Here is a 12,671-nt window from a genome sequence, read left to right as displayed (position 1 = left end):
GAGTGTTCCTTCAGTAAAATCAGAGTTATGCTTTGCCTCTAATGGCCAGGAAACAAAGCATGGTCCTCCCCCTCCTCCGGTGGGCTCAGGACTTAGAATTAGAATAGGACTGAGGTATTCCTGCCTGTTGTAAGAGGTGACTAAAGTGTGTCTCACCTTTTGGCCTTTATGTGTGTGATGGTCCCCTGTAGGGTTTGACCTCCATTTTTCAAAATTTACCTGAAGAGCAAGCCAATTGGAGAAAGGCGCTTTACGTGGTGCATGGTGTCCATTGTGCATTGAGATCTTCAGCCCACTTTCTTGTTGTGACATTGCGGTCCTGCTCATCCCCATCTCTCAGGCGAGGACACCTTCCTGGGCATGTTTTCCTCTGACAGCATCCCCAGCCCAATCCCAGTGTCACTCGCCTGTGACAAGCTGGGTGATATTCCTGTTCCGTCACTTCCCGTAAAAGCCTCAACGTGGTCCAAGGGATTACTTTCAATCATGACCTCCTCTTGCAGTCTGACAACGAGCTCCACGCCAACTTAGATTGGCGGGTTGTTCATTTCATCAGACGCGTGTACAGGGGACCCAAAGACAACAGAGTTGCTACTGGTGCCTTCATCTTGGCCTCTGAGGGTGATTCATTGCCTGAAAAGGTCAAGGCGATGGTTTACTGCTGTGACGTTAAACCATACGTCCCTCCCCCTATGCAGTGCTTTAAGTGCTGGAAATTAGGGCTCGTGTCTTCCCGCTTCACTTCCTGCGCCACATGTCGAGACTGCGGACGTCCACTGCACCCAGATACTCCATCTGCGCCACCTCCCACTTGTGTCAGCTGTGGAGAGCACCATTCCCCCTGCTCGCCAGACTGCCCAGTACTCCAAAAGGAGCGAAAAATTATGGAGTAAAAGACCCTGGACCAGTTGACTTGCACAAACGCTAAACAGAAGTTTGAAAGATTACACGCCATTCGGTTGACGTCGACATAAGCTGAAGCCACATCACCATCGCCGTCCCAAGTGCCAGTGGTTCCTCACTCTGTGCCACGAACGGTGGGACCTCTGGGCCACCAGAATAAACCTGCCCCCTTGGTGGTAGGGGGCAAATATTCCTCCGTTGCTGCCAAAGCACATACTTCCGGAGCAAGGCCCCCCAAATGCAGGTGACATTGGTCCCTCCCCCCTGCCGTAGAAGCAACAGCATCATCTCATGCGGAAGGGGTCCTTTTGGGCCCTCTCTCCCAAGGTCTCCACTAATGCCACGGCGGACACTCGCCTGTGGCTCAAGAGGCCAAAAACTGCTGGACTGAAGAGCTTCATGGTCTTACTCCATGCCTGAAGCTGCTTTGGAGAAATCTTCCTAGCAAGCCCCTAAGGAGAAGCAAGAGAGCAAGAAAACTAAGTAGTAGTCTGCTAAGAAACAGGACCCTCTGGTGGCCCCAACACCACCACTCCCTATCAGTTCTTTATCTGAGGATGCATTGGAGATCTTAGCATCCCCTGCAGACCTGGATCTCACTGATGTCTCATCCACCATAGAAATAGCTGCAAATACTCACTCGGAGGCAGCAGGTGACCCTGAGGCATAACCTGCCTCTTCATGCCTTCCCAGCATCACTATAACATCATCTTTCAGTGGAATTGTGGTGGTTTCTTCCACCACCTGGCTGAGATACAGCAACTGTTAAGCTTTACACCTGCTTTCTGCAATGCCCTCCAGGAAACATGGTTCCTGGCAATGTGGACCCCCAAGCTATCTGTGGCTGTAACATATTACAGGAGTGTCGGGTGGAGTTTGCCTATGTCTGAACTCAGTATGCAGTGAACCTGTGCCCCATCAAACCCCTCTTGAAGCTGTGGCTGTCAGGATAAGGACGACGCAGGAAATAACTGTCTGCAACATAAACCTTCCATCAAATGGTGCAGTACCCCTGAACGCGTTGCCTGCACTGATTGATAAACTCCCGAAATCTTTTCTACTTCTGGGAGATCTTAACACTCATAACCCCTTGTGGGGTGGCACAGTTGTTACTGGCTGAGGCAGAGATGTTGAAAATTTACTGTCACAAGTCGACCTCTGCCTATTGGCACATATTTGGCCATTGATGTCCCGATTTGCAGTCCTGGCGTTCTCCCAACTATCCACTGGAGAGCACATGACAATCTGTGTGGTAGTGACCACTTCCCCATCTTCCTGTCACTGCCTCGTTGTCAGGCCTACAGACACCTGTCCAGATGGGCTTTAAACAAGGCGGACTGTGAAACTTTAACCTCTGCTGTCACCGTTGAATCTCCCCTACATAGTAACATTGATGTGGTCCTGGAGCAGGTGACTAAAACGATCATTTCTATGGCAGAAAATGTGATCCTTCGTTCTTTAGGATGCCCCAGGTAAAAGACAGTCCCTTGGAGGTTGCCGGAAGTGGCTGAGGCAGAGAGAGAGAGACATCGGCGAGCTCTACAGCTACATAAGTGGCACCCTTCCCTGGAACACATCATAGCCTTTAAATGGCTCCGTCCCTGCGTTAGCCAGCTTATCAAAAGGTGGAAACAGGAGTGTTGGCAGAGGTATGTGTCAACCATTGGGTGCCATATGTCACCTTCCTAAGCCTGGGCAAATATCAAACGAGTTTTTGGGTACCAGACACCAACAGGTGTTCCTGGTGTTAAAATAAATAGCGTGTTATCTACTGACGCAAAGACGATTGCCAAACACTATGCTCGCACCTATGCATCTGAGAATTAACCCCCAGCCTTTTGCACTCTTAAACGGTGAATGGAAGAGAAAGTCCTCTTGTTCACTACATGCCATTGTGAACCCTATAATGCCACATTTACAGAGTGGGAGCTTCTCAGTGCCCTTGCACATTGCCCTGACACAGCCCCTGGGCCCAATCGGATCCACAGTGAGATGATCAAACATCTGTCGTCTGACTACAAGCGACACATCCTCATCATCTTCAACCGGATCTGGTACGATGGTGTCTTCCCATCGCAGTGGCGGGAGAGCACCATCGTACCAGTGTTCAAACCCGGCAAAAGCCCACTTGATGTAGATAGCTATCGGCCCATCAGCTTCACCAACATTCTTTGTAAGCTGCTGGAACGTATGGTGTGTCAGCGGTTGGGTTGGGTCCTGGAGTCATGTGGCCTACTCACCAGGGCGGCTTCCGCCTGGGTTGCTCTACCACTGATAATCTTGTGTCGCTAAAGTCTGCCATCCGAACAGCCTTTTACAGACGCCAGCATCTTGTTGCCATCTTTTTTGATTTACGAAAAGTGTATGACACCACCTGGCAACATCATATCCTTGCCACATTACGAGTGGGGTATCTGAGGCGCGCTCCCAATTTTTATCCAGAATTTCCTGTCGCTCCATACTTTCCGTGTCAAAGTTGGCGCCTCTCATAGTTCCCCCAATATCCAAGAGAATGGGGTCCCGGTGGGCTCCGTATTGAATGTATCTCTGTTTTTAGTGGCTCATAATGATGTAGCAGCAGCTGTAGGGCCGGCCGTCTCACCCTCTCTGTATGCAGACGACTTCTGCATTTCGTACTGCTCCATCAGTACTGGTGTTACTGAGCAGCACCTACAGGGAGCCATCCACAAGTGCAGTCATTGGCTCTAGCCCTCAGTTTCCAGTTTTTGGCCGCAAAGTCGTGTGTTTTGCACTTACGTTGGTGTCGTACTGTTCATCCGGAACCATAAATTCACCTTAATGATGATCCACTCACTGTAGTGGAGACATAGCGATTCCTAGGACTGGTTTTCGATGCCCGATTGACTTGGCTTCCTCACCTTCGTTAGCTTAAGCGGAAGTGCAGGCAGTACCTCAATGCCCTCTGCTGCCTGAGTAACACCAACTTGGGTATCGTTCGTCCTACACTGCTGCAGCTCTACAGAGCCCTTGTTCAATCCCACCTTGACTAAGTGAGTGTTGTTTATGGTTCGGCGGTGCCCTCAGCATTACGTTTACTCGACCCAGTGCACCACTGTGGCGTTCGACTAGTGATGGCAGCTTTTAGGATGAGTCCGGTGACCAGCGTTCTTGTGGAGGCTGGAGTTCCTCCATTGCTGGTCAGGCACGCATAACTGCTCACTAGTTACATTGCACATGTTCGTGTAGTTCTCCTGTGCATCCGATTTACCATCTCTTTTTCCCACCCACCGCGGATCATCTCCCACATTGGTGGCCCAGGTCAGGTCTTATAATTGCAGTTTGCGTCCAATCCCTTCTATCTGAACTGGAGTCCTTGCCTTTACCACCTATACTCAAGGTTCAATCACATACATCTTCATGGTGTACACCTAGGCCACAGCTTCACGTGGTCCTTTCACATGGCACAAAGGCCTCTGTTCACCCCGAAGCTCTCCGCTGTCACTTCATCTCAATTCTTGACATGTACCAAGGCCATGAAGCGATTTACACAGATGGCTCGATGGCTGATGGTCACATCGGCTTCACGTATGTCCATGGGGGACATATTGAACAGCATCCCTTGCCCGACGGCTGCAGTGTTTTCACTGCCGAGCTGGTGGCTATATCTCTTATTCTTGAGCACATCCATTCAAGCCCTGGGGAGTCGTTTCTTCTGTGTACTGACTCATTGATCAGCCTACAAGCTATCAACCAGTGCTACCTTCATCGTCCTTTGGTAGTGACTGTCCAGGAGTCCATCTATGCCCTGGAATGGTGCGGTCATCCAGTGGTGTTTGTGTGGACCCCAGGACACATTGGAATCCCAGGCAACGAACTTGCTAACAGTCTGGCCAAACAGTCTACACGGAAACTACTTATGGAGATCGACATTCCAATAACTGACCTGTGTTCGTTTTTAGGTCACCAGGTTTTCCGGCTTTGGGAGTCTGAATGACATAGTCTCAGTTTGCAGAACAAACTGCATGCCATGAAGGAGATTACGAATGTGTGGCAGTCATCCACGCGGGCCTCTCGCAGGGACCTCCCTCAGTGTCGATGCGGTGCCCTGTTGACTGTGGCCCGTATTCTGGTGCACTGTCCCACTTTGACAGCCCTGCGACAAAATCTCCAGTTACCGGACTCGTTGCCGCTAATTTTATCTGACAACGCCTTATCGGCTGATTTAGTTTTATGTTGTATTTGTGAGGGGTGGGTTTCATCATTTGATCTAACTTTTAGTGCATGTTCTTTGTCCCTCTGTGTCCTTCACCCTTGTGCGTTTAGGGTGGAGGTTTTAATGAGTTGCAGAGTGGGTGCCTTCTCCTTTTTATTCTCATGATCAGCCAGCCATGGTAATCTGTTTTGTCGTTTTAATCTCTTCTACCTGTTTCTTTGGTTTTCTTCTCCCCTTTTGTCTATTTAGGTGTTTGTTGCCTTTCCATAGTTCTTGTTATCTTTCCTTTCTCTCTATTTCCTTTTGTCAGTCTTGCTTGTTTTATTCTCACCCTTGTGGCATTGTTTTATTTGGAACATGGGTCCGATGACCTAGCTGTTTGGTCCCTTCCCCCTGTTTTAAACCAACCTACCTACCTATGATCTCAAATCGTTCCCCTTCCTAGCCACACCATGGGAGGAACGACAGGCTAAGAATGGCAGTGAAGCTTATTCGCCCTGCTACCTTGTATATACTAGAGTTGATGGGGTATCTTTTCATGTGCATGAAGCCTCATTTTTGTGGAGCATTTGGGGGACAAGTTTTGGGAGGTGGAGGGTTGTGGAAAATGCGCTTTGGGTCAGTCTTGATAAAAACAGCATCCTCTGCCCAGTCACGGGCATTACTTGCTTGTGACAAGTGGGGGATGTTTGGTATCACGCCCCATAAGAGCTTAAATATGGTCCAGGGTATTACATTCCACAGGGACATTCTTTTGCAGTCTGACGATGAGCAATGTGCCAATTTATAGTGGTGAGATGTTTACTTCCTCCGGCGTGTCCATTGGAGTCTGAGGTATAATCAGGTTGCCACCGGTGCCTTCATCTTGCCCTTCAAGGGTGACACATGGCCCGAGAAGGTCAAGGTGATGGTCTCCCGCTGTGACATGAAGCCATACCTCCCTTTCCGATGAGGTGCTTTAAATGCTGGAAGTTCGACCATATGTCGTCCCACTGTACTGCCAGTGTCACATGTCGAGATTGTGGACGTCCATCACATCCCAATTCTCCATGTGCCCTGCCTCCCACATCTGTGTCAACTGAAGAGAGCATCATACACCTTGCTCACCAGACAGCAGGATTTTGCGGAGAGAGAGGAATAGCTTGGAATATAAGACCCAGGACAGACTGACCTAAACTGAGGCTAAGAGGAAATTTGAGCACCTCCATCCTGTCGCTACGACCACCTCTTGTACTGCTGCTACCGAGAACAGTTGTAGCCTCATCAGTTCCTCGCATTCCTGTCACCTCTCAGAACCAGAAGACTACACCTGCCCTCTTGAAGGTGGGGGACACGTCCCTACCTGTTACTCCTGCACCACCTACTTCTGGAGCAACATCTCTTCCCCCCCCCCCCCCCCCCCCCAAACATCAGGGATATCAGTCCCCACTTCAGAGCCAGAGAAGCATAAGTCTTCTTCAGATTCTCTCGCTAGGATGGGGTCCCTTGAGTCACTCCATTCCCAGGTTTCTGCTAGTGGAAGGTGGCACCCGCCAGTGGCTGAAGAGCCCAAAAGCAGCTGGTCGTAGGGCGTCATGCTCATCCTCAGTCCCAGAGAATGAATCAGTAAAGTCCTCCCAGCCAGGGAAACCCACGGAACAGTGAGAGAAATCGAAAAACAAGGTCCCGAAGACTAAGGGAACTGCGGTGGCACCTACACCACTGCTAACCTACACATCTGCGGATGAGTTGGAGGTTCTGGCATCCGTTGAGGACCTAGATCTCGCAGGACCCTCAGACGGAATGGATATAGACTGCTCAAGCAAAAAGCCGGTGGCAGCAGGTGTGTGTTCCATGCCTTCCTGGTCTCATGATGATGTCATCCTCCAGTGGAATTGGTGCGGTTTTTTTCACCGCCTGGCTGAGCTACAGCAACTGTAAAGCTTTACACCTGCTTTCTGTGTTGCCCTCAAGGAAACCTGGATGCTGGCAATGCGGACACCTGCCCTCTGTGGCTGTGGGATACTACAGGAACCGTAGCGACTATAATAGTGTGTCAAGTGGAGTTAGCGTTTATGTCCTAAACTCAGTCTGTAGTGAACCTGTGCTCCATCAAACCCTTCTTGAAGCTGTGGCTGTGAGGATAAGGACGATGCAGGAAATAACTGTCTGCAACGTATATCTTCCTCCAGATGGTGCAGTATCCCTGAACGCATTGGCTGCACTGATCAATCAACTCCCAAAATCTTTCCTACTTTAGGGGTGGCACCATGCTTACTGGCCGAGGCAGAGATGTCAAAACTTTACTTTCTCAGTTCGACCTCTGCCTCTTAAATACTGGGGCCGCTACACTTTTCAGTGTGGCACGTGGCACATATCCAGGTGTTGATCTCCCATCTGTCCACTGGAGAGCAAATGACCTGTGTGGTATTGACCATTTCTCCATCTTCCTGTCACTGCCCCAGTGTCAGGCCAACAGACGCCTGTCCAGATAGGATTTAAACAAGGGGGACTGGGAAACTGTCACACCTCTGCTGTCACCATGGAATCTTCCCCACATATTAACATCGATGTCATAGTTGAGCAGGTGACTACAACAATTGTTTCTGTGGCAGAAAACATGATCCCTTGCTCTTAAGGGTGCCCCTGGCGAAAGTCGGTACCTTGGTCGTCGCTGAAGCAATTAAGGAGCATCAGCGAGCTCAACAGCGGCATAAGTGGCATCCTTTCCTGGAGCACCCCAAAGCCTTTAAACAGCTCCATGCCCATGTTCACCAACTTATCAAATGATGGAAGCAGGAGTGTTGGGAGAGATATGTCTCGACCATTGGGTGCCATACATCACCTTCTCAAGCCTGGGCAAAAATCAAACGTGTTTTCGGGTACCAGACCCCAACAGGTGTTCTCGGTGTAAACATAAATGGCTTGTTATCTACCGATGCAAACACGATTGCTGAGCACTGTGCTTGAGCCTCTGCAACAGAGAATTACCCCCCAGCCTTTCACACTCACAAACCGCAGCTGGAAGGGAAAGTCCTTGCGTTCACTACACGCCATGTGAGATCGAACAATTGAAGTTCAGGTGCCATGCATGCCTACTGCCAAAGTAGACCTGAGTGTCACAGGAGTAACAAATGATAGCGACGCCCCACAACAGAATAACCTTGATGACACAATGTTTACAGTTTATTAGACAGTGTCATGCATCTCCCAGAGCGACATACCGCTCATGAATGAAACGTCGAAGAGCAATCTAAATATGAATCTTGACAACAAGTTACAAACACCACTTGGTCACAACACAAACATTAACTTGGGCAGTACAGCAGATACCAACCACAGTAGTACAACTGGAGCACTGCTATGGCAGCTACTATCTAACATAAATGTGAAATTTGATGATATGAAACACAATATAAATACCAATTTCAGTGATTTGATACAAGCTATGAACATGGTAAAACAGCAATAAAACACTGTTACACAAGATCTAAATACAATGAAACAAGAATGAAACCAAGTATTGAAGGATTTGCGAGACAGTCTCGCAGAAATTCGATGACTTAGCCAAAAATTTTCACACTGAAATAGACAAAAAATTGAATGATATGAAAACACAGATAAAGCATGAAGTACTTTCTTAAGTCAACAGTAACATTACAGAGGTAAAACAGAAGGTAGATTGTTTTAATGACCATCCCAATCTAGTCGAACAGATAAAGAAAATCAGATGCCAACACAAACGTTGAAGCCACACAAAACCAGTTGGTTTTGACAGTAAAAAAGGTAACCACTGTCATTAACAAATTAAATAAAGACTATGAAGACATACCTCTAGCTGTAGAGGACTTTTAAGGGTAGCAACATTAGAAGTTGACTTAGCATGTGCTAAGGAGGGGAGAGAGATTAATGAAAATCTGAGTGATATCATTAGTCAAGCTGAAGCAGGTACTTTAGGTAAAGGTAACACCATTGCAGAGAAGTTCGTAACAGATTGTAAGTTATACACAGATGTAGTAGAAAAGGCCATTCAGAAAAAAGGAAATGAAATCGTGAACAAAGTAAACATTAATCTAAAAGCTGACATCTTCTAGAAGAAAATATTACCGTATCTCAAAATGCGCACGTAATTAACAACCTGTTGGTATCGATTCACAAATTGTCGAGAGTCCCACAGCAGATACCAGTGACATTTGAAGATTGCAAAATGTAAACATACCCATAACTCCAATACCTGAACAATTACCAGCCAGAATGTATAAGGATTTCCAGTATATATCACTTTTCTAGTCCCCCCAACACTATTCAACATGTAAGCTATATGTAAACTGAATGGGATGTACTCAATGGCGAAGGTAAATTAAAAAGTTGTTTTGTTGCAAGGATATTGTTTTGATAAATCTCCCTGAAAAAAAATAATAATAAATACGCTCTTCAATTTAGTAATTCCTGTACCTTCACCTGTTTGTTTCTATAAGTGGGTAGTGTGTGGGTGTATGCTTGGATCCGTCATACCATCATTATTAAAAAAATGTGTATCTCAACCGTACATTAAAACTGTCATAAAAAATTATTAAAAATTAATTCACATATGTGAGATGTGCATCCCTGTGTGTTCATCATTTTGCCCGCTGCAGATATCCTGCATCAGGAGGTTCGGAGCAGGCAAGAGGAAATTGTGCAAGCAGTGGAGGAGGATATCTCTCTCTCTCTCTCTCTCTCTCTCTCTCTCTCTCTCTCTCTCTGTGTCACGCGCACACACACACACACACACACACACACACACACACACACACACACACGTGTCCCAGTAATCCGAATGTGAAAAATGTTAGTCTAAGTATGGAAAACTGTGCAATAAACTGCTGTACATACACACTATTTTAATTGCCGTGAAACTTCCTAAAATACAGCAAAAATTTTATCCCTACTTTTTAGATGACAAGAACTCAGTCATTGTGTTTTGGCATAATGAAGATGTTCTGTTATACGATGCATAGTTGCTCCATCATCTTATAAACATCAAATCAGCAGGTGTAGTGGTGGGCTGTTGCTCCAAATAACGTAGCACAAGGCCAAAGGCTTCTGCTGCATCATTGTGTGGCTCCAGCTCTTCTTTGTCGCTTTCAGGCTGATTGTCACTTGCATCACAGCAGTCCACTTCTTCCTGGTCTTGAGTCACAGCAGCAATTAAATCAGCGTCAGTAAGGTTCTCCACACATGCCCCATCTGCTGCCATCCACTCATCTACGTCTCCTTCACTAGCTTCTTCACATCCAGGGATTGTCTGTATCATTTATAGTAGATTTTCCTCTTCATTTTCAACTAGGTTGTCCTGAAATTCAAGAGGTGTCCACAGTTTTCTCCACGATTTTCTCAGAGTATTTTCTGAAATAATCTGCCATGCCTCAGCGACCCAATAATCATTCTCCTTTACATTGGTCTTTTTTTTATTTTGTCCACTAAAGGAATGCTATCATCTTGGATCAACACTCTTAAAAATTGTTTTCTCTAAATCAGTTTTAATGTTTGCAGTACGCCCTGGTCTATCGGCTGTAACATTCAGCGGCAAAAAGTTCGCCACAATTTCTCCATCAGATAATTCCTCAGTTCTGCAGTGAGATGGTGCGTTATCAATCAAAAGAATTGCACGGGGAGATCAATGGTTTTCTGTAGAAAACTCAGAGGGATCAAACTGACTGTGAAACCATTCTTTGAACAGCTTGTCATCCATCCATGTTTTTTTCTGGTTGCAATAATATACAGGAAGGGACTCCATGTTGCAGTTTTTAAAAGCTCTGGGCCTAGCAGATTTGCCAATCAACATTAAAGGCAGCTTGTGATTACCAGCAGCATTGTTGCACACTAAGTCACACGATCTTTGCACATTTTAAAACCAGGAGCATGGTCTTCTGCTTTTGATGCCAGGCTTTTTGTTGGCAATGCCCTAAAATTAAGGCCAGTCTCGTCAGCATTATACATTTGTTGGGGAGAATACTTTCCTTCTCTTATCATTTTTTCAAACTCTCCCAAGTATTCCTTCGTTGCATCATGGTCAGAAGAAAACTTCTCTCCAGGAATTGTTAGCTGACTCATTCCATGACGTTTTTTGAATCTGTCCAACCAACCCATACTCATCACTATTCATTAATTTGTTCAGGTACACAGCCTTCTCCTGAACCAGTGCTCCACTCAAAGGAATTCCCCTTTCTCTTTCCTGCATAAACTGGAAGAAAAGATCTTTATCGTACTGGGACTCTTTCAAAGTGCCGAATTTCGAGTGTTTTTCCCGAAGACATTGAACAGGACTGTTCAAGCTACACCCAGTTCTGTTGCCAGTTTAGATACTTTCTCACCATTTTCTATCCACTCCAAAGCATCAGTTTTTCTTTGAGAGTTAACGTTGTATGTTCTCATTTACTCATGATGAAAATACGTACACCACTACACCTGAACGAATACAATCCAACTGTTACGCGTGCCAGCAATCGATAACTAATGTAACAAAGTGCTTTGCAAGCCAACTGGCAGTGCACTGACCTCACACGATGATGATGATGATGATGATGATGATGATGATGATGATGATGATGATGATGATGTTTGGTTTGTGGGGCGCTCAACTGCGTGGTTATCAGCGCCCGTACAATTTCTCAACCTTTGCTCAGTCCAATTTCGCCACTTTCCTGGATGATGATGAAATGATGAGGACAACACAAACACCCAGTCATCTCGAGGCAGGTGAAAATCCCTGACCCCGCCGGGAATCGAACCCGGGACCCCGTGCTCGGGAAGCGAGAACGCTACCGCGAGACCACGAGCGGCGGACACGACAAATGTCTCAACAGTGCACAACAACAAGGGCAGGGAGTGAAAGTCAGCCATTGTTCACACACACACACACACACACACACACACACACACACACACACACACTTGTTCCCACACACACACACACACTCTTGTTCCCACACACACACACACACACACACACACACACACACACACACACACACTTGTTGCCATGGTGTACCTACTTATCTGCTTGATATACTTCATTCTAGAAACTTGTCACTGTAATTCTGGCTAATCCGAACAAGAGGTCTAGTCCCAATTAGTTCGGATTTTTTATTTTTTTTTATTTGTGTGTGTGTGTGTGTGTGTGTGTGTGTGTGTGTGTGTGTGTGTGTCTGTGTGTGTGTGTGTGTGAGAGAGAGAGAGAGAGAGAGAGAGAGAGAGAGAGAGAGAGAGAGAGAGAGATCCACCCAGTTGCATTCACACTGAAGATACTCGGAAGCATTGATGAAGGTACTACTGGGCAAATCTCAAGGAGCAGAAGAAAAAATACAAAAGTGGGCTAGGCAAAGGAAGATATTACCCCAGGAAGATGAGGAAGAGAATACAGAGTATGAATATGGACAGCATTAGTCACTAGAGAGACAGCAATATTTTCAAAACTTGAAACACACACTTTAAATGCAAACTGCCATAAAAGGCCTTTTTTGAGCTATAATGTACCTTTTCTCAGGAACTATAAAAGCTAACAACCTGAAATTTGACATAGTTTTAAGGATTAATTACTGAATAATCCTGTGCAGCACTTTCCCATTATTTT

Source organism: Schistocerca cancellata, chromosome 1 (genome assembly GCF_023864275.1).
Source record: "Schistocerca cancellata isolate TAMUIC-IGC-003103 chromosome 1, iqSchCanc2.1, whole genome shotgun sequence".
In the NCBI taxonomy this organism is placed as follows: Eukaryota; Metazoa; Arthropoda; class Insecta; order Orthoptera; family Acrididae; genus Schistocerca; species Schistocerca cancellata.
Note: the sequence above shows the minus strand (reverse complement) of the source record.